The 23,421-nt window shown below is 46.9% G+C and overlaps 1 protein-coding gene across 7 annotated transcripts in view; it reads left to right on the top strand.

The window, feature by feature from the left end:
* The first annotated feature begins 1,328 nt into the window (after positions 1 to 1,328).
* LOC138764956 (DENN domain-containing protein 2C-like) overlaps positions 1,329 to 23,421 on the top strand; it is a 110,982-nt gene continuing 88,889 nt past the window's right edge. For 6 of the 7 annotated variants that reach the window (XM_069941458.1, XM_069941459.1, XM_069941456.1 and 3 more), the window contains exon 1: positions 1,329 to 1,457. The gene's annotated coding sequence lies outside the window, so the exon portion shown is untranslated. Of the gene's footprint in view, positions 1,458 to 1,621; positions 1,852 to 23,421 lie in introns of those variants that run through there. The other variant, XM_069941457.1, reaches the window with a different exon arrangement.

Genomic DNA, 23,421 nt, shown 5'->3' with positions numbered 1-23,421 from the left:
GGGGGGTGACACAGTCAGGGCCAGGGGCTCAAAATGCAGCTGGGGTTGAAGTCAGGGATGTGGGCCAGATGAGCAGTCAGAACCAAAAAAGGGGGGGGGGGTCAGGAATGCCCTGGGGGTTAAATGAAACAAACAAGCTGAAAATCACTAAATTATCTGGAAAATTTATTTGAGCACTGCATATCATGAAACATCATCAAATAAAGTGTATTTGGGTATTCATAGAAATGACATCCAATTGCTTGCCCATTACCTCCAAAGTCAAGGGAGCTGGATTATTGTTGTTCTAATTGTATGTTGCATCCGCTCTATCACACTGTCAAATACTGTTTTGCTCATTCCTCTTTGATTCCAACCTACTCCAACCAGATCCATTCTCAACTGCCTTCAGCTCTAGTAAGGTATCTATATTGTCCTCATCAGTTGCTATCTTACAGTCCTATGACTGTTGCTTTAATGTCCCCTGCTGCCTCTTGCTCTACCTGGCCAGAATCAAATTGCTACTTTACTGAGGGAGGGGAAAAGTCCCCTGAAACTCTTCAGAAATGCACCACCATTTCAGTAAACATTAACACTAGCCTGAGCCTCATAGCGTCCATGTATCTGTACTTAGCTGAATTCTTACCACAGACTGGTGTTCTTGAGAATAAACCCAGAGGTGTAAAAGCACCAGTATTAAGCTGTTCTAACCAGACGCAACTGAGTGTATTTGAGTGACGCGGGCTTGTGGGCCAGAAGGACCCTTTACCGTGCTGTGTTAGTGAAGGGCTTTCACCCGGAGCTGTTCATACTATCTATCCCCTGGACGGATACTGTGGAATATCTCCAGCATTCTCTGCTGGGTTTTTTAAAAAAAAACATCAGAACCCGTTACTTTGTTTCTCCCTCTACAGATGTTGGAAATGTTAACCATTCTCTCTGTGGAGTAAATGCAAGCAGGATCTCCCCCCCCCCCCCCCCCCCCCCACCACCACCACCACCACCACCACCACCACAACAACACCACATACACAGGTTAGGACAGAGGGAAAAGTTTAAAGGGAACATTAGGGGGAAACTCGTTCATGCAGAGAGCGATGGAATGAGCCGCCAGCTGAATTGGTAAATACAGGCTCAATTTGCACAGGTATGTAACCATTCCCCCCCCACACACACACGGGGGGGGGGGGGGGATTAGATTTAGGCTTGCAAAAGCGAAAGCAAAACATTTGGAAAGTAAGTTCAGCGGGAATAGTTGGTGGGTTGGAAAGAGGCGTCATCCTGCCTGCGCTGTTTGGCAGAGGCATTGCTGTCGTTCATTGATATGCGGCCACACGACTTCCGCTTGAGTTCCGTCCAGCCAGCATTTCACTGCCTGGAATCTAAACGGGAGCTCGGTGCATCCTCTCGGGTGGAAATGGCAGCGAGCCGGGCTTGAAATGAATCCGTTGTCAGGACGGGAATCGACAACAGGGACGGTAAAGAAGCAGTTTTGCAAGTTAATTTGTTTGCAAAGGGGGGAGGAGGGGGGAAAGAATCTTTATTCACCCCCCCCGCCTCCCTCCGCGACTCGTTGCGCTGCCCCCGTCCGCGGAGAAGGGCTTTGCGTCCGTGTGTGCAAGTCAGTTGGCGAGTTCGGGGCGTCCACTTGGTCCCGGGCTCCAATAAGATCCTCCGCAGCTTTGGCTCAAACCCCTCCGAGTGAAAGCGGCCCGAAACCTGTCAAAGCCCAGCGAGAGAAAAAGAGATTGAAAACGTAACGCGGGGAGGAGACCGACTGGATGCGCGTCGAAACAGACCAGGGCTGGGTGTTGCTCTGCTGGGGAGTTGGTCTTGATGTCGGTGGAGAAGGGAAACCGGGTGCCGGAGGAGGTAAGGGCTGGAGTGAATGACGCCCGGGTGTGCGCCGAACGCCCCTCTGCCTCCAGCACATCGGTCGAGGGTGGGGTCCCGGCGCGAACAGCCCCGAGTTCTGCCCGGCTGCAGCTTCCGTCCCGGGGTTGGGGGCAGGCGGACTCGTTTTCTCCCCCATCCAGGTCCCCGCGGCTCGGCCTCCCCGCCTGGCCACCAGCGAACACGGTACGTGGCGGGGGCTCCACGGGGAGGGGGTGCAGTCCTTCCCGGGTGGTGGGAGTGAGTCTCTCTCCGACTCGGACTCATTCAGACAGACGCCAAGCAAAGCGACCCTTTTTGATTTCCTTCCGAAACTTTCTTTTACAATTTTAGAAAAGAGTGGCAGGAAATAAGGGTCTTTTCAGCTTGATGCGGGATGGCGATCACATCTTGCACTGGTGGAGGAGGAGACTGTGGATTGGAACCTGGGGAAGCCACATCGACCTATCCCGAGGGGAAATTGGAGAACGTTAACCATCCCCGAAATACCCCCATAAATTGCAGTGGAAACGAGTGGACTCCCAATGAAGCACAATCGGCAGATGAATAGGCTTTAATCACCTTAAAGGGTCTGCACAACTTGCATGTTACTGCCCCCTTCCAAGGCAGGTACTGTAACAGCCTTTATTGGGCTATCTGGGAGGGAGGAGTCACAGATTCAGGGGGTGGGCCAGACCCTACATACCTCAATATACATGGTGGTAGCACCACATTCACTCCTTTTTAAACCAAGTCCGGCGGGGTGGTGTAGTTCCAAAGTCCCCTCAGATTCAGTCTGTCTGGTTCCCATTCTCTCTGTGGAGCTCAATGACGGATGCAGAGTTCGGCCTGTTCAGGCAGTATGGCTTGGGGGGGGGGGTTGGCTGTTGGAACTGTAGTGCTGTTTGTATCGGTTGGAGTTTGGAGCGCGAATTCAGGTGCCTGTAGTGGGGCCAGTTGGCCGGGGTTACCGGGTATTGGCTGGTCGATTGAGGAGTCTCCTGCATGCGCCAGATGCCGGATGGGGATGGTGTCCTGTTGACCATCTTGATACCCCGCATAGACGTATTGGGGATTGGCATGAGGAGGATCAGTTTTGTGGGGACTCGTGAGCCTTCGAAGCAACACAGGCCCAGGGTTCATCAACCAGGACGGTAGTGTAGTTCCAGATGCTGATTTCCTGGGGAAGAAAAAGAGCCGTTCGTGCGATGTTGCATTCATGGCCCTACAGAGAAGGGACCTGGTTGCATGGAGCACGTCAGGGAGGCCGTCTTGCCACCAAGAGGTGGGTAGACCTTTCAATTTAAGGGATAAGAGAACTGCCCTCCAAACGGTGGCATTTTCCCTCTCTACCTTCCATACCCCCGGTGGTTAGAGACCGTGGCTATGCCCTTGCCCATCAGGTACTGGCTCAGCTCCCTCGCTCATAAAGGAGGACTCCCGGTGAGTATGGATATAGCAGGGTTCACCTGAACAGAGCGAAGATGCTATGTAGCACTTTTATGACCGTGGCTTTGGTCATATCCAGGCAGGGGAGAGCTCAGGGGAAGTGGGAGTATTCATCCATGATGTTAAGGAAGAATACATTCCTGTTGGTGGGCAGGAGGGGTCCCTTATGCTCAGTTGCTTGAAGGGGCGGGTGGCTTTGATAAAGTGGGTTTTGCCAGTAGAACTGGGGTTTGCACTCAGTGCAGACCGGGCAATTGCGTGTCAACTCCCTGATGTCTTCAACCGAGTAGGGGAGGTTGTAGGCTCTAACAAAGTGGCTCATTGCCTCACGTCCCCCGGGACAGGGCATCAGGAGGCTCGTTGAGCTTCTCGGGCCAGTATAAGATCTCATAGTTGTAGGTGGATAGCTCAATTCTACACCTCAGGATCTTGTCATTTTAAATTTTTCCCCACTGTTTGGTGTTGAATATAAAAATGACTCCAGATTGGTCAGTCAGCAGGGTGAACGGTTTTCTGGCTAGGTATTTCCTCCAATGGTGTACAGCTTCCACAATGGCTTGGGCCTCCTTCTCGGCAGCTGAGTGCCAGAGCTCGGGCCTCTGGAGGGTTCTGGAAAAAAATGCCATGGGCTTGCCCGCCTGGTTGAACGTGGCAACCAGGGTGAAGTCAGATGCATCACTCTCCACCTGGAAGGGGATAGATTTATCTACAGCCTTGGTGATGTCGCCCTTGTGAATGCCATTTTGGCTTCTGCCGACTGGGGAAATTGGCCAATTTCACTGGGGGTGGACTTTGTCAGCGAAGTTGAGACCCACTGAGCATAATAGGAAAAGAAGCCCAAGCACCTTTTAAGGGCTTTGAGGGTCTGGGATAATGGGAGTTCCAATAGGGGGTGTATGTGATCCAGGTCTGGCCCAATGACACCATTCTCCATCATGCAGCCCAGGATGGCCAGCCGTGAAGTGCTAAGACGCACTTGTTTTGATTATAGGTTAGATTGATGCTTTTGGCTGCCTGGAGAAACTTGTGGAGGTTGGCATCATGGCTGCAGATGGTCTCATTGTCCAGGTAGGAAAATAAGGCCATGAGTTCATAGTCATCGACTATAAAGTCTTTCTCCCTCTGGAAGACAGAGACCCTATTGGTGACTCTGAAAGGGATGCGGAGTAAGTGGTAGAGGCAGGAATCCGCCTCAAAGGCAGTGCATGGGCTGTCCACCGGCCGGATTGATAGCTGGTAGTAAGCCGACTTGAGGTTGATGGTCGAGAAAAACTGGAACTGGGTGATCTTGTTGACCATGTTGGTGATGTGGGGAAATGGGTAGGCATCCAGTAGGGTGAAACGGTTTATGGTCTGACTGTAGTAAATGACCATGCATTGTTTCTCTCTGCTCTCTACTACCACTATTTGGGCTCTCTGTGGGTTTGTGCTGGGTTCAATGACACCTTCTGCTTGACCTCTTCTATAATGAAGGCTCTGTCCTTGGGGCTGTACCTTCTGCTCTTAGCGGATTCCGGCTTGCAGTCAGGGGTGAGGTTCTCAAACAAGGGTGGTGGTGGGACCCAGAGAGTAGATAGGCCACAGGTCATGTTCGGGGGATGGCGGGGGGTGGTCAGCCGGTTCAGGAGTTTGGTGTTGCAGACCATGAGGGGTAGGTGGGGCACGTTGAACTGCATGCGGACACTCTGTAGCTGGCACTGGAAGTCCAGCCCCAGTATGACTGGCGAACAGAGGTGCGGGATAATCAGAAGTTTAAAGTTCCTGTACTCTGTGCCCTGCACAGTCACCATCATGGTGCAGCAACCACTGATCTTGGCCAAGTGGAATTTGGAGGCCAAGGAGACCTTGCATTGTGGGGTTACAATGACAGTACCCGGATAGATGAAGCTCTCAGTGCTTCCTGTGTCAAATAAACAGTTCAGAGGGTGGCCATTTACCTAGATACTCATCATGGCTTTGGCCAGTTGGTGCAGGCTGTCTTGAACAGGCCAAAAGAGACGACCATCTGGTCACTGTCCAAGTCACTATTATGTTGGTTCGAGGGTGCTTGCCAAGATGGCTTCCCCCATGTCGCGCATGCTGTGCTGTCCCTTGCCACCGGAAGTGGTGCTGCCCCAGCTGGTCATCCCCAGGGACCCAGCCACCAGAAGTGATGCCTGAGGTGAAGCTGATTCAAGATGGTGGTGGCTGTTGGCCGCACGCGGTGCTGCTGGGGGAAGGTTGGGATCTATACACTTTCACGTAGTGCTCTCTCTTCCCGCAAGCAGAGCATGTGGCAGTTCGGGCTGGGCAGCTCTTCTGAGGTTGCTTCCCATGCCTGCAGAAGTAATACTTCTGGCGCTTGATGGTGGCAGCAATGACATGATGACCCCATGTCCCAAGGCCACGGCAGCCGTGTTGCCTGAAGTGAATACTTCAGCACTTTGTTGTGCTGTCTCCAGCGATTTAGCCAAGTCCACTACTTCCTGCAGGCTCCAGTCACCCTCTTCTAGGAGTCTCTCGTTGATGTAGTCAGATCTGAACCTAGCCACACAAGCACCCCGTATTAGGCCGTCGAGGTGGGCAGCCGCGGAGAATTTTCAGCAGTTGCAGGCTTGCCCCAGCTGTCATCAATTGACTCACCTGGTGTTTGTTTTCGGCTGCCCAGAAGGAATTGTGCATATATGACATTCGTCGGGGTCTGGTACTACTTCTACAGGAACTCATTCACTTCAGAGTAAGTAGCAAGATCTCCTATTGCTGGGGAAACCCAGTGGCCGACCTGAGTGAAGAGCATTTCCCTCTGATCCTTTTTTCTCCACACGTCATTGCACTTCATGAATGTGTTGAGGCAGTGCACCCACTGGTCAAATGTAGTTAGGGTCTCCAGATCCTTGGGCCGTGTATAATCTATCCACCCTTATTACCTTGTCCATGGTCTAAAATTAAGGTGATTAAATTGAGCTACTAATCAAATGCAATCAGACAGAGAATTGTGATTAATAGGCTTTAATCACCTTAAAGTGTCTTACAGCTTGTATGTTGCTGGCAGGTACTGAGGGAGGGGTTGGGGCATAACAGTCTTTATGGGGCTATCTAGGAGGGAGGAATCACAGGTTCAGAGGGTGGGAATAGTCCAGTAGGTTGGCATCTTGTATCTCATTTTACTGAACCTCAGTTTGTCCCAAGGTGAGTGGTACTGTCATAATACTATAATTATTGGACAAGAAAGAAGGTGTGGCATGTTTGTCAACACACCAGAACAGCCCCTCTTCCAAAGCTGTGAGCTGTCTTTCATGTGACTCCTTCCTCTTTAACTCCATCCCCTGCCTTTTTGTTTTCTGCGACACTGTTTTTATTCTTGGACTCCCTACTGTACCATGTAAAGGCTGACTTGCCTGGATAGCATTCAGGGTTCTGGATGGGTATTTGAATTGCCTGGTCATTAAGGCTGTGGCCCAAGTGTTGGAAGATGGGATTAATACAAATGGGTGCCCACAGTTACTTTGTGGCCTCAGTGACCTGTTTCTGTTCTGTGTGATGGAATCTGAGGTGGGTGGGGGGGGGGGGGGGGAGGAGGGGAGTTGATGGATGGAATGGACTTGAATCAGAGTAATGGAATCAGATCCTTCAGTCCATCAAGTTTATTAGCCCCTAGCATATACAACCAGATGAAATAACATTTCTCCAGACCACAGTGTGCAAGTGGACAGAATATACTAATCACATCTATACCGTATTTGATGGCATATAAGATCCCACCCCCACCCCAATTTCAGCAGGGAATATTATGATTGTTTTTGGTGGATTTGTGGGTAAGCATTTAACGTTATTGAAATATGTAGCTACAGTATAACAGAAAAAAACTGACAAAACATGCTACTAGGACAATAGGAAAAGTATTTTTCATTAATAATGCTGCTATCATTTACAAGAGAAAATGAAAGCAGCGTAGCTATAGCAGAAAACATTTTATAAAAACAAACTGCCGTTGTCAGTCCCCGCGCTGTTCCCACTCTCTACTGGGGCGGGGGGAGATTGAGGTGGTGAGATCAGTGTGGACACTGGTGGCAGGTTATTGGGGGGGGGGGTGAGGGGTGGTGGAATCAATGTGGGAACTAGTGACGGGCTGTCGGGGGGTGAGCAGGGTGGTGGGATCAGTGTGGGAACTAGTGACGGGCTGTCGGGGGGGGGCGCGGGGCAGTGGGATCAGTTTTGGAGACTGGTAGTGGATTGTCGGGGGGGGAGTGGGGTGCTGGGATCAATGTGGGGACTGGCAGAGGACTGTCGGGCGGGGGGGGAGGAGCGGGGCGGTTGGATCAGTGTGGGGAACAACACCAGGCCGCTGAGTGAGTTTCCCAACAGCCCACCACCAACCCTCACACTGATCCCACTGCCCCACTTCCCCCCCCCCACCCCCATCGATAGATGGCGGTGGTGCTAGTGAGCCATGCTGTCGGTGATACCATTATCGCCCTAATTTCAACTAATAAATGGGTCTTGTATGCTGTTAAAGACGGTACATAATGATAGAATGTATAATAAATAGATTTCAATACTTTAGGGGTTCTGGTGTATTGACAATTACTTATTCCTCAAATAAATCAACTAGAATGTGGTTACCTGGTAATTAACACGACAGTTTAAGGAACCTTGCTTTGAGAATGGATATGCCACACCTTCATTATTGCATTAATGATATAATATTATGAGAGTACTACTCCCCTTTGGAAAAAAATGAGGTTCAAGAAGACATGATACAAGACGCAAGTGAAAACATACAATGCAGGAGAAACTCAGCAGGTCAAACAATGTACTTTATATAAGCACAGATAAAGATACATAACCAACATTTAGGGCTTGAGCCCTTCATCAAGGTTTAAGCAGAATGTTGGTAGTTGCCTGAACAAAATGGGAGGGGCAGGAGGAGTAGCACAGTCCTACAGGTAGGAGGTAATGCATGGATAAGGGAGGGAGGGCACAGCATAGACAGAGGAAGGGGGTGGGGGTGGCTCTGTGAATGGAGAGGGAAGGGAGTGGAGAACTGGAGGAAAGAAGATAGAGGAATGGGGAAGAGAGGGAGAGCAGGGAGTGGGCTAGCAGAAACCGGAGAAGTTGACATTAATGCCATCCAGTCAGAAAATTAAGTGTTGCTTCTTCAATTTACAGGTGGTTTTGGTCTGACAGTACGTGAGGCCATAGATAGACATGTCAGTGGGGGAATGGGGAGCAGAATTGAAATGGTTGGCCACTGGGAGGTTCCTGTCATTGATGCGGACAGACGAAGGTGCCCAGCAAAGCCATCTTCCAGACTGCATCCAGTCTCTCTGGTGTAGAGACCTACTGCACTATTCCCAAGTAGAGTACCAGCTGGACTAATCTCCATTGCATTTTATGGGTGTATTTTGGGAGGATTAAACACCTGCTACTTTTTAGCAGCAATAGATAAATGTTATTTCTATAGGACACTGTTCATCAGGTCTCTTGGAAAGAAGTTATTTCCCAGCTTGGCCGTCTTGATTTTGATGCTCCTGTTCCATTATGATCTTATCACCACATGAATGTTAGTTTAGTTCCCGACAGAGTGACAAACATGACCACCCTTGAAATGGAAGGGAGAGTGACACCTCTGAGTTACGGAATGGCTGTGGAGGGAAAAGTGGGCCTGGGGATGAATCTGATGGTAAAGTTAGCAGACCACGTTTCGTTGTTGGAATCTTGTTGAAGAGAGTGTGTGTATCGTGTGGGACCTGGGGGGCAGGGAACTGCTTGAAGAATGCGAATAGTTAAGTTGAGATAGCAAGTAAGGTGAATGTTTTCTGGTTATGTAGTGGCTAGCCATTTTTCTCCTTGATTGGTCAATTGGCTGAACCATGGGAATGCTCAATGTAGCCAGATGGTGCGAGATCGATGATAGGTATGATTTAATTATGGAATATGATGTCAAAGCTGGAAATATTCATGTGGTCAGGCAGCGGGAAGAGGAACAGTTATCTTTTTAGGTTGTGATTTTTGTTTTTTAGTTATTATTTTCAAAAGTCTGTCAACTGAAGCATAAACTCACAAGAGCATAAGAAATAGGAGCAGGTGTAGCCCATCGAGCCAATCCTGCCATTCATGGCTGATCTACACCTGGACTCTGCTCCACCTACCTCCTTTTCCCCATAACCCTTCTTTCTCCTATTATGTGTGTCTTAAATATATTTAACAAAGCAGCCTCTACAGCATCCAAGGCTAGAGAATACCGGAGTCACTGTTCCCTGGGAAAAGCAGTTCCTGAATCTTGAGAGACTCTTCTCCTCGTTCTGATCTCCCCATTAGAACAAACAACCTCTATCCCTTTCATAATTGTATGTTTATATAGGATCCCCTCTCCTTCTTCTGAAGTAGTCCCAGCCGACTCGATCTCTCTTCATCAGCTAATGCCCCTCATCTTTGGAATCGAGTCAAGTTTATTATCATCTGATTGCACAAGTACAACCCGAAGAATCTGCATTCTCTGGTCCTCAGTGCAAAACGTTCAGACGCACAACCAGACGTAACACACAAACCGGCAAACTATATAAATAGGACAATTACATCAATAAATCTTGTTTCATGAACATGAGAGTCTCAGATGGTTAGTGTGAGCAGTTCCTTTGGTTGTTCACCATAAGAAAAACAATAACCAGCGCAACCAGGAAGTTGCTCTAAGCAGTGGAGTGACGGAGGGGTGCCGTACTTGCTGATAGCAGCAGTAATGCCACCACAGGGCTGTATGGAAGAGATAGTGGAAAGAGCAAATAAGCCAAAATGTAAATGATCTAAAATTAAGCGATGCTCAGGCAGTGAATTAACATTTAATTTGCAACCTTATTTTGCTTGTTGGATACTATCTGAATTTTGATCAGAATACCAGCTGAATTCTTTGATCTGCTATATATTATCTAATTGGACCTATTGCATCCAAAGAGAGTCTGATTTAATGCCACACTGCCTGTGCAACCTTCCCTTCCTTTACATCAGGCAGTCTTGGTGTGGAGGACGTCTCAATGGATCAGAACTCGATCCCCAACCTTGAGAGGCATGGCCCTTGTTACTCAAAATGGTTTTCACGTCCTTGTGAGATTCCCAGCTCCCCAGTTTGTCCTGAAATTGAGGGAAACACAGTGTTGAAGCAAATAAATAATGAGGGAAGCATAGGCAATGAAAAGTTGTGTTTTAACAATCAACATTTTTGTGATGTATGTGGTAAAAAGGGTGTTTGACTGAGAGCCTCTTCATTAACTGATTGAATGGTTCTTGGCTATCTATGTTTCAATTGGTCATGGGAAGTAGATATATTTATCCCCAGCTCTCAAATAACAATAAAGGCAACAATTGTAAAGAGAAAAAAAACAGGACTGGGCTGTCAAAGGTAGGGATTGAGTTTAGAATCAGAATTTATTGTCATGAACATGTCACAAAATTCTTTGTTTTGTGGCAGCATTACAGATGCAAAATTGTGATAAATTGCATTTAAAACAAACAGTGCAAAAAGAAGAGAAAGTGAGGTAGTGTCTGTGGTTCATTGTCCTGTCAGAAATATGATGGTGGAGGGGAAGAGGCTGTTTCTGTACGTTTGGATGTTCTTCTTCAGACTCTTGTACCTCCCTTCTGAAAGTAGCAGTAAGAAAAGGGTGGTGAGGGTCTTTGAGGATAAAGGCTGCTACCTTGAGACACCGCCTCATCAGATGCCCTTAATGGTGTGAAGGCTGGTGCCCATGATAGCGCTGGGCGAGTTCACAACTCTCTGTAGTTTCTTTCCTGTCCTGCGCTTTGGCACCTCCATCCTTGACAGTGATGCAACCAGTTGGAATGTTGTCCATGGTACACCTGCAGAAATTTGCAAGAGTCTTTGGTGACAAACCAAATCTCTTCAAACTCCTCATGAAGTATAGCCGCAGACGAGCCTTCTTCATGATTGCTTTGACACGGGGGCCCCCAAGATAGATTTTTCAGATACGTTGACAATCAGGAATTTGAGGTTCTGGACTATTTCCACTGCTGACCCCTCATTGAGGACTGGGTTGTGTTCTGATTTCTCCCTCCTGTAGTTCTGGTCTGTGGAGCTTCTTCTGTGAAGGAGAGGAGTGTTACACAAGTTAGCCTGCCATTTAATCAGAGACCTCAATCTCTCGGACGTTTTGAGGACATTCAGTGAGTCATTGAAGATGCTCAAAAACTTCTTCTACAGGTGGGCAGTGGAGAGCATTCTGGCTGGTTGCATCACTGTCTGGTATGGAGGCGCCAACATTCAGGACAGGAAAAAACTCCAGAGCTTTGTTAACTCGGCTTGCAACATCACAGGTACCAGTCTTTACTCCATCGAGGACATCTTCAAGAGGTGGTGTCTTAAGAAAACAGCCTCTCTTCTCAAGGACCCTTATCACCCAGCCCACCCCCTCTTCACTCTGCTACCATTGTGGCGGGGTTGGGGGTGAGGGTAGGTACAGGAGCTTGAAGATGAGGACTTAGTGGCACAAGGACAGCTTCTTCCCCTCTGCTATCAGATTTCTGAATAATGAATGAATCAGACATTGCCTTATCTTGACTTTTTCTTGCATTATTTTTATTTATTTTGTCAGGCTAGAGAATACCGGAGTATGTAATTATGTAATTATGGGAGATTTTAATTTTCCACATATAGATTGGGAAACACATTCTGTGAAAGGACTGGATGGGTTAGAGTTTGTGAAATGTGTGCAAGATAGTTTTTTACAACAATATGTAGAGGTGCCGACCAGAGAAGGAGCAGTGTTAGATCTACTGTTGGCAAATGGGATGGGTCAAGTGACGGAGGTTAGTGTTGGCGAGCACTTCAGGTCCAGTGATCATAATGCCATCAGCTTCAATGTCATTATGGAAAGAGAGAAATCAGGGCCAAGGATTGAGGTTTTTGATTGGGGAAAAGCTAGATTTGAGGAGATGCGAAAGGACTTGCAGGGTGTGCATTGGGACAATTTGTTTTATGGGCAGGATGTAGTAGAGAGATGGAAGTCTTTTAAAGATCAGCTTTTGAGAGTGCAAAAGCTTTATGTCCCTGTTAGATTAAAAGGAGGGGCAAAAGGTTTGAGAGAGCCGTGGTTTTCAAGGAATATTGGAAACTTGGTTCGAAGAAAAAGGGAGGCGTACATTAGATATAAGAAGCATGGAGTTAAGGAGATGTTTGAAAGATACATTGAATGTAAGAGGAATCTTAAGAGATGAATTAGGAAAGCTAAAAGAAGGTACGAGAAAACTATGGCAAGCAGGGTGAAAACTAATCCAAAAGAGTTCTACAAATATGTTAATGGTAAGAGGAAAGCTAGAGACAAAATTGGTCCCTTAGAAAATCAGAGCGGAAAATGTGTGTGGAGCCTAGAGAAATGGGGGAGATATTGAACAGTTTCTTTTCTTCGGTATTCACTAAGGAGAAGGATATTGGGAGATGTGAGATAAAAAAAGCAAATTGGGTAAATATGGGGAATATAGAGATTACAAAAGGTGTAGTTTTAAGGCTTTTGAAGAATATAAAGGTGGATAAGTCTCCGGGACCAGACGGGATCTTCCCCAGGACATTGATAGAAGTGAAGGAGGAAATAGCAGAGGCTCTGGCGGTAATTTTCCAAATGTCATTAGATATGGGGATAGTGCCGGAGGATTGGCGCATTGCGCATGTGGTTCCATTATTTAAAAAGGGTTCAAGGAGGAAGCCTGGCAACTATCGGCCTGTAAGTTTGACATCTGTGGGAGGTAAATTAATGGAGAAAATTCTTAGAGATAGTACTTATAAACATCTGGATAGACAGGGTCTGATCAGGAGCACTCAACATGGATTTGTGGGAGGAAGGTCATGTTTGACCGATCTGATTGAATTTTTTGAAGAGGTGACTAGGAATGTGGATGAGGGTAGCGCAGTGGATGTTGTCTATATGGACTTCAGTAAGGCCTTCGATAAGGTTAGTTAGAAAGGTGCAGTCTTTAGGTATAAATTTTAAGATAGTCAAATGGATTGAACATTGGCTGAAAGGGAGAGGCCAGAGAGTGGTAGTGGATAATTGTCTGTCAGGTTGGAGGCCGGTGACCAGTGGTGTGCCTCAAGGATCTGTATTGGGCCCATTGTTGTTCGTTATATACATTAATGATCTAGATGATGGGGTGGTGAATTGGATTAGTAAATATACAGACGATACTAAGATAGGTGGAATAGTGGATAATGAAGAAGGTTTTCAAGGATTGCAGAGGGATTTGGGCTGCTTAGAAAAGTGGGCTGAAAAATGGCAGATGGAATTTAATGCTGATAAGTGTGAGGTGCTTCATTTTGGTAAGAAGAATCAGAATAGGACATACATGGTAAATGGGAGAGCATTGAGGAATACAGAAGAGCAGAAAGATTTAGGAGTAACGGTACATCGTTCCCTGAAGGTATAAACTCACGTGAATAGGGTGGTGAAGAAGGCTTTTAGTATGCTGGCCTTTATCAATCATTGCATGGAATATAGGAGTTGGGAGGTGATGTTGAGATTGTATAAGACGTTGGTGCGGCCTAATTTGGAGTTCTGTGTGCAGTTCTGGTCGCCTAATTATAGGAAGGATATAAACAGAGTGGAGAGAGTGCAGAGAAGGTTTACCAGAATGTTACCTGGGTTTAAGCATCTAGAGTATAGGGAGAGATTGGACAGATTAGGTCTTTATTCTTTGGAGCGTAGAAGGATGAGAGGGGATTTGATAGAAGTATTTAAGATTATGAAAGGGATAGACAGAGTGGATGTGGATAGACTATTTCCGTTAAGAGGAGGAAAGATTAAAACAAGAGGACATGAGTTAAGAATTAAGGGGCAGAGGTTTAGAGGTAACATGAGGGGGAACTTCTTTACTCAGAGAGTGGTAGCCGTGTGGAATGATCTTCCGGGAGAAATAGTGGCGGCGGAGTCAATTGTATTATTTAAGAAAAGGTTGGACAGGTATATGGATGAGAAGAAGATGGAGGGTTATGGGCATTGTGCAGGGAGGTGGGACTAGAAAGGGGTGTTTGGTTCGGTGCGGACTAGAAGGGCCTAATGGCCTGTTTCCGTCCTGTAATTGTTATGTTATGTTAAGGTGGCTATGTAAATGTTTGAAGTGTGACACTGCCGCAAAACAATGAATTTCGCGACATGTTCATGACAATAAATTCTGATTCTGAATAATCTTCTTGGTACAACATGAAGAAAGGCAAAATATTCTGCCAGTGACTAACTTTCAGGTCCTCAAACAAGACTGCTTTTCTGTGACTCAATGACTGGCGTATTATTCCGTGTTTCTGCCACTTCAATACGTGCCAGTGAAAGGCTCTTCCTATGAATATAAATTAACCGTTTGGAGAGTTTAGAGAGCACTGGCTGAAGCTTCGAAGATGCACCATGTCAGAAATCGTTCGCTATTTCTCAAGCTGTCTGAGATGCACTGTTTTGAGAAGTTCCGTGTAACTGCAGACTGCGTTATTTTGGTCCGAATGTGCTTCTCACTACTAAAATTTCATGGTGTGACGCCAGACTGCTCACCTTTATCTGCCTGCTGTTGTTTACCATAATTGTGTACAATCAGTACCAGGAGAGGTCAAACGACTACACGGGCTCTTTTAAACAAAATTGTATTAAATCTGGCGTATTTTCCTGCAACTTTCCCAAACCTGCGCAAGTTTTTTTTTTAAAAAAAGTACTTATTTAACTTTTTAAAATAGTGAATGAGTTTACTTTGATTCCTCCTCAGGCAAAGTATCATCGTAGACCCGCAGTGTAAACTCATTTCTGCTCCTCTCTGCTTCATTTGTCAATTTTGTTTTCATTTGTCATTGGTCTCCTCCAGTGACTGACATTGTTGAGATTATGGTTTCTCTCAATCGCTTTGTCTCATTTTGAGCAGGTCTGTTAAGTTCCTCCTTAACCTCCCCTGCTCTGACAACAACCACAGCATCTCAGTGTCCACCGAACTGGAGACTTTCATTTCTCCTACCTTAAAACAATGAGGGGATGGTTCTGCAGGTTAAATAGAGGAAACCTCCTATTCCTCTTTTTTAATGAATTAAAGGAGATGATTTGGCCAATCGAGTCTAAGCAATCACATTCCCCAATCATTTTTCCCTGTGACCTATTCCACCTATTCTACCGATGTTGAGGGGTGGGGGGGAAATGACAGGAACAATCTTTCCCCAGGTTTGACCACTTGGGCCAATCTACAATGGTCATTTAACCACCTGCAAGTGTTTGGGTTGCAGGGGGAAGCTGAAACACTCGAAGGACGTTCACAGGGAGAGCATGCAAACTCCACGTAGATGGCATGCAGGGAAGGGATTGAACTTGGGCCACTAGTGCCTCCTCAACGTCCAAACCAAATTTTCTTTGGCTGATTGCACAGTGTGCAGCAGAATTCTAACAATTTTTGAATCTCATGGGCACACCTTACCTCAGGATGAAAGGTGTGCACAATGTGTCCCAGCCCTTCTTTCTCCAACCTGTCACAACACGACGACGACTGGAATTGTGTTCACCTGGCCACCGCCCTTTTCCACTTTGTGATTTAATGTTGTACTTAGTAAAATGGAACCAGTTTGTATCATTACTTACAGCGATTTTTCTTTTTCACCCCACATGTTCGCAAAAGCAGCTGCAGTGCGGATTGGTCAGTAACTGACTGTGGTCTCTTGTGAATTGTGCGAGCAAGGTCGAGTCTCGGCTCTGCCGATGCTGGAATTCCCTTCTTTTATGTGTGCAGTGCTATGCTGGAAAACTGGGGTGCTTCCACAGGGTGTGACGGAGAGTCCTGTGTTTTCCAGGTTTGCTTGAGTTGTAGAGTGAAGGTGGGAGGATTAGCTGGAAGCGGGGAAGCTTGGATGCCGGTATTTGGTGTACCATCACTGAGGCAAATGCTGAGGTATTTCATTTCTCCACGCCCATTGGTTTAACTTGGAGAGGAGCTCTCTTGCCTCTTTTAGAACCCATCAGAGAACAGAAACGTGAGCACGCAAAACAAGCTGCTGTTCTTAGGGAGGTGTTGGAGTTACCTGAGTCGTTCCCAAGGCATTTTGCCATCTGTTCTCTTGCACAATGGGGTAATAGGCTCTTTGACCCGCCACGTTCATACTAACCGTCCAATTAACCCGCCGACCCATACATCTTTGGGTTGTGCATGAAAACCAGAGCACCCGGAGGAAACCCACGTGGTTGTGCAAACTCCACAAAGACCGCATCGGAGTTCAGGATCAAAGCTGGGACATGGGAGCAAAAAAAAACCCAAATGGCTGGAGCAACGCAGCAGGTTAGGCGGTATCCACGTAGGGAGAGAGTCGTTAATGCTTCAGGTCGAGATGTGACTCCACAAAGGCTACCTGTCCCACTGAGTTCCTCCTGCAGTTTGTTGTTTTGCTCCAGGTTTCAGCATCTGCAGTCTTTTCCATCTCCGGGTCCTTGGAGCTGTGAGGGGACTGGTCTAACAACGGTTAGCTTAACGCTGTTACAGTGCTGACAACCTGGGTTCGAATCTGATGTAAGGAGTTTGTGTGTTCTCACCGTGTCTGCGTGGGTTTCCTCTGGGCGCTCCGGTTTACACCCACCTTTCAAAACACATGGGGGTTGTAGGTTGAATTGGTGTAATTGGGCAGTACAAGCACGTGTGCTGGAAGGGCCTGATAATGTACAGTTTCCCTAAATTAAAAAAAAATCAAAGAACCTCTGCGCTACCCCAATCATGGGGAACCTTTCACGAGAGTACAAGGGAGTAAGATAACTAAAGCAGATTCTAATAATTATATTGCATTTAGATAGCACCCTCCATGACTTTGTTGCCAAAGCCTCCCAGGTATTTACTTTGAAGTATTCTCATTACTGTGCCCCATAATCCTACAAACAGCAATGAGGAAAAAAAACCAAAATTGCATTCAAGGAAATAGAAGGTGCTGAATAAATCCAAGTCCTTTTTATTCTTGGACCATTGAATGAATGAAGTATTCCTGGTTGGGTCTTCTCCACATTTTGGAGACAAACAAAGTAAAGGCATAACTTTAAAGCTAAACAAGGAAGTCTGTAGATGCGGGGATACATGATCGAGCTGTAGAAACACAGGAGGTCACGCAGGTACCTGACCAAGGGCCCGGACCCAAAACTTTAGATTGTAACGGGGTTGCCACGGTTATAGCTTGGGGTATAATGGGCTTTCACTCGAGGTTGAAAGAAGACTCACTCCAAGGGAGTGTAACTGACACTGGCTTTATTGGGCTGCAGCTCTGCTTTTTTATAGGCAGCTGGCCATGTCAACACCGGGGTGTGGCTTGAGCGAGGCTGGCCGCTGATTGGCTGTCCCGGATTGCGTGTGCCCGCGATCCCCTGGCAGTGATTGGCTGATATGACCGCTATTCCTGCGTCTCATCCTGCGTGCTGACTGCCTGCTCATTGTGTTCGACGGCTGTTTGCTGTGTTGGCCCCCATTACTTCCTATGGATGTCGCGTGACCTGCTGAGTTTCTCTAGCATGTTTGTGGTAACTTTGAAGATCAGCATTTTGCGTCCATCCTTGAGAAGTTAAGCAGCCACCTTCCTGAAGTGGTGCAATCCTCCTGGTGAAGGTGGTCCCACAGTGCTATTGGGGGAGAGAGTTCCAGGATTTAGAAGCAGTGACACCGGTGAGGGACTTGAAGGGGAGCCTGCAGGCGATGGCTAAACCCTTGAATTGGCAGTGGTGAAGGAGTTAACATTTAGGATAGTATATTGGATGCCGATCAAGCAAGGTGATTTGACCTGAATGGCATTGTAGTGCGCTGTCAGCCAGAATCAGACACACACAGGCTTTAATCCACAAAGACTTCCACAGAGCCAGGCTGTCTGTAGCTGCAGTAACTCTGAGTGAGACTTCGGGAGGCCTATATCCCGGAGAGTGATTGACCCTCGACTGTGTGGGGCTTGATCCATTCAGGCCGACTGATGGACAACCGGCCAGGTGTTGTCCTGTCCCCTTACGCTCCTGCAGGTACAGAGGTTGCCCGCTGCAGTAGGCCGGTGGTGTACCACCACAGGTGTTGAACCTCTCGAATAATGTCCCAGCTGCTCTCATTCAGACCAGCAGAGAGACTTCCAAGGCCTTCCAGACTTGTGCGTTGTAGACATTGAAGAGGATTTGGGGTATCAGGAGTTAAGTCTCTCATTACAGAGTGATCAACTTTTCTTGCATCTGTAGTATTTGTGTGCCTGGCCCCAGCAAGAGATCTGGTCAGTAGTAACTCCCAAGAGCTAGATGGTTGAAGATTTTGTAATGCAACTTGAACATCAAGGCTTAGGAGTTAGTTTCCCTCTAATGGAGCTGACCATTACCTGCCATGTTTGTGGCATGAATGTTACTTGCCCCTTATCAACCTGTGCCTGAATGTTGCCCAGGTCTTGCTGCAGGAGACAGGAGAGCAGGGACTGCTTCATTTGATGAGGAGTTGAACACCATTGAACTTACTGGGATTATCAGCAAAAGGATCCTCTATCTGACCTTCTAGCGGAAAGGCGGCTGCTGCTGGTGCAGCTGTAGATAGTCGGGACCAGGCCTCTACCCTGAGGAACTTGTGCACTGATATCCGGGGACTCGGATGATTGACCATCAGGAACTGTCGCAGTCCTTTGGAGAAAGCGCGATGTCAACCAATGATGATGCCCATTGACCAGTTGTAGCAGGACTTCTTGATATCACACTCTGGACATGATCTCCAGGGCAATCGCTCTCTCCTCCCCTCTGGAATTCTACTCCTTGGTCCTTATTTGAATCAAGGGTGGGATTGAGATTGGGGTCCCGGCAGAACTTAAACAGAGCATTGGTGAGCAGCTTATTGGTAAGAGCCACTTGATGATCATGAATAATCTGAGTCATGACCAGGGCACTGGGTTTGTCACGCTTCCAGCTAGCTACCTGGGCCATTTTGCTTATTGTCGGGTAGATATCATTTCAACAGCTGGTACTGGATCAGTTTGGCCATGGGTATGGCTAATTCTGGAGCAAAGATCTTGATTAGTACAGTTGGGATGGTTGTTCGGATTCCAGTGTTTTGTTATCAAAAGGGGATTAAGTTGGCTGGGAACTGACTTCTGGGATGGTGGAGATCTCAGTCGAAAACTGACTGGATGTGAAAATGCTCCAGAGCATCTTTGGCACTTGCAAATTAGGCTCTGCCATCGTTCAAGCTGTGAACGCTCTTATTAACTGTTTAGTTGTCCATCACCACTCGAGGCAAAGCCACGATCTCGCTCATTGGTGGCGAGGTCACTAATGCACTATCAATTACTCAAAAGACTGATGTTGAGAAACCAATAGGCTTTTATTCACTGAAGAACAAAGACACATCCACTCTGTTCAACTGTCCTGCGCTGAGGAGGGGCTGTGGAACGGTCACCTTTATGCAGGAGCCTGTGGGAGGGGCCACAGGTGTAATTGGCAAATGGGTGTATTTGACCAGATAATTGTATGCAAACTGTGGTTTACCACAGTCAATTAACCTTTTCTATAATTAAAAGTATCAAGCTACACATAACATCAAGGCTGAACAAATTCACAACTGGCAGGTATTCTTGATAATGAGCCTATTGCTGTGTACATTGTACATGTACAATGAGTTTAAACTTGCAGCAGACAAATGGATATTTTTTTAAAAACTACAGTAGTATACATTAAATGCAATAGACAGATTATAAATATTCACAATTACCTTAATGCAAGAAAACAAATAATCCTTTGTCATGGCTATGGAGATTGACTCTGGATTCAACCTGGTATTTGGGTTTGAATGGTTGAGGGCAGGCCATCCCACTCCCTCTGGGTGGTGGGAGAATCCTATTCTGATGGCACCGTAGGTGAGGAGGCATACTATTTTAAATTCTTACTGTAATCTTGATTATTTCTGTAAACTGCTTTCTTTCTATCCAATTTTAAGTATACACATTTGTCCAAGTCCAAAACTATGCAAGGATGATTAGTTGTGTATTGGGGGCATGTTACTGGTGTGGTGGGCAGTTGCCTCTTCTAGACCTGTGGTGGTATTGAATTGTGTATGGCTGTGGTGGGTAGGTGTCTGTGCCAAGCCGGGGGTTGGTTGATCAAAGCATGGCTGTGACAGGGATGTGGTCTGCCAGGTAGGAGTAGGTCAAATTGAAGAAGCAGGCATGGATGCGGTCTAGCTGGGTGAGAGATCATTTTGGAGTTGGGTTTGACCATACACGGGTCATGAGATGAGATGCATTGTGTCTGTGAGTGGGGTCATAGCTGATGAATGTGGGGGGGGGTGTGGTGGTGGGGAAGGGGTTCTGCTTCCAGTGCATCATTCATTCATTTGGCAATGAAGGGTTGAGGCTTTGGGGAGGTCAGCCATGAACATGTTGAACTGTATGACAGCCTAGACTCAGAGGGACTGAGTGTCTGCCTCTTGTTTCTGTTCTCTTGTGCTCAAACTATTCCTGCGTTCATTGGGCATGTGTTTTGGGGTGGGGTGGAGAATTCTGCTGCTGCTATACAGGTGGGGCAAGGGCCTGTCTCTGGTGTTGGGTTGGGACAATGGGACAGCCATTGAGGTGATGGGGAAGTTCTAGGGCTGGTTCAGAGGGAGTGGTGTGTACAGGTTTGGTCAATGTGAATATTATCTAAACTTGGCCACTTCCATAAGAAAATAAATGACCACAGCAATTGTGGAGAAGAAAGAGTGGGAGGGCCATCAGAAATGTCCCACAGAGTTGTCCATTTACTCAGTGGAAAACTTCCTGATTGTATTTGGCCTGGAAGCATCTTCTATCCCTGTTTGTTGTAACGAGGGATTGAAAAGCTTCACAGTGTTGCCGAAGAGATTCTGAACTACTTGAGGAGATGCACACAATCTTCTGGGGGAACTCGATGCGCCCAGCAGCATCAACACGAGGCAAAAGAACCCTTAATGTTTTGGGCTGGAGATCTTCATCAGGATTGAGTGTGCGGAGGTGAGAGTGAGCTGGTATAATGAGGAGAGGGGTAGTACCTGGGCCAGTGAGGGATTGGCAGATTAGGGAGGTGAAGGATGATGGGCAGAGGCAGTTGATTGGCAGATGCCAGATAGAGAAGCAAAGGGCTGAGGTGGATAGTACATGGCGGGTGGGTGCTGAAATCTGAGAAATGAACAGTGGTGGTTCTAATGAGATGGGACCTGGGGGGTGGGGTTGAAGAGGGGAAGAATAGAAGTAGTAAAACACAAAATTCTGCAGACACCATGATTGAAGTAAAAACACACAATGCTGGTGAAACTCAGCAGGTCAAAAAAGTGTACTTTATATATAAAAAGATAAAAATACTTAACCAACGTTTCGGGCTTGAGCCCCTCATCAAGGTCTGAGCAAAATGTCAGCAGTTGCCTGAACAAAATGGTGAGTGGGAATGGCAGGAGGTGGAGCACAGTCCCACAGGCAGGAGGTAATAGGTGGATAAGGGAGGGAACACCAGCAAACAGAGGGGAGGGGGAATGGCTCTGTGAATGGGAATGGAAGGGAGTGGAGAGCTGGAGGAAAGAAGACCGAGGGATGGGGAAGAGAGGGAGAAACCGGCAAAGTCGTGTTAATGCCATCCAGGTGGCGGGTCCCCAAAAGGAAAATTAGATGTTACTCTTCCAATTTAAGGGTGGTCTGGGTTTGACAGTTCATGAGGCCATGAACAGACATGGCAGTGCAGGAGTGGGGCGCAGAATTGAAATGGTTGGTCGCTGATGTGGACAGACAGAAGGTGCTGAGCAAAGCGACCTCCCAGTCTGCATCCAGTCTCTCCAATATAAAGAAGGCCACAACAGGAGCACCTGATGCAGTCGATGACTCCTACTGATACACAGGCCTGATCTCTACAAGAGATTCACTTGGAAAGACTCTTTAGGGCTCCGAAAGGTGATACGCGAGGAGGTGTGGGGAGAAGTGTGGCACTTCCTGCTGCCACAGAAGGTGCCAAGGGGATGATTATTGGGAAACGATGAGTGGACAAGGGAGTCACTGGAGAAATGGTCCCTAAGGAAGGCAGAGAGGGGAAGATGTGTCTAATGGTGAGATCTAATGGTGATGGAAATTACAGAGGATAACATGGTGGGTGTGGAGGGTGGTGGGGTGGTAGGTGAGGACAAAGAAAATCCTTTTTTGTTGCATCTGGGGCAGAAGGGGCAGGGCAGATGGTTTGGAAGAAGAGGGGGCATGTTTCTTAGCTAGTTACAAATACCATTTAGTTATCATTCATTTGCAACACTAAACCTCATGGGGTTTCTCCCACTGAAGCTAGCAGCTTGTATTCAGCTGACAAGTGTGTAATGACGGCAGTGATCCTTTCCCACAGAGGCCTTGCGCACATTACCAGATAGCATCTCAATACGATCCTTCAATTTTCAACTTGTTTTTATTGGATGTTCTATTCAATCTCATCTGTGCCAGGGCATCACATAGAATTCATTCTTTGCACAAGTATTTAAAAAGCATCAGGCACTTACAAGCTGGACAAATTTTTTTTTTTAATAAATATAAATATATATGTATGTATGTGTGTGTATGTATGTGAATGTATATGTGTGTGTGTGTGTATGTATATATATGTATGTGTGTGTGTATGTATATATGTGTGTATATATGTGTATGTATGTATATATATGTGTGTGTGTGTGTATATATATATATATGCGTGTGTGTATGTGATATTTCTATATATATCTTGGCGAGTCTGTTGTCTATCTCGTTGTCGATCCTTTCATCTGATGAAATGGTGCAGCTGAGATAGGTAAACTGGTTGACCGTTTTGAGTTTTGTTTGCCCGATGGAGATGTGGGGGGGCTGGTAGTCATGGTGGGGAGTTGGCTGATGGAGGACCTCAGTTTTCTTCAGGCTGACTTCCAGGCCAAACATTTTGGCAGTTCCCGCAAAATAGGACGTCAAGCGCTGAAGAGCTGGCTCTGAATGGGCAACTAAAGCGGCATTGTCTGCAAAGAGTAGTTCACGGACGAGTTGCTCTTGTGTCTTGGTGTGAGCTTGCAGGCGCCTCAGATTGAAGAGATTGCCATCCGTGCGGTACTGGATGTAAACAGCTTCTTCATTGTTGAGGTCTTTCATGGCTTGGTTCAGCATCATGCTGAAGAAGATTGAAAAGAGGGTTG

The sequence above is a fragment of the Narcine bancroftii genome, chromosome 5 (assembly GCF_036971445.1).
Source record: "Narcine bancroftii isolate sNarBan1 chromosome 5, sNarBan1.hap1, whole genome shotgun sequence".
In the NCBI taxonomy this organism is placed as follows: Eukaryota; Metazoa; Chordata; class Chondrichthyes; order Torpediniformes; family Narcinidae; genus Narcine; species Narcine bancroftii.
Note: the sequence above shows the minus strand (reverse complement) of the source record. Positions and strands in the feature narration are given on the sequence as shown.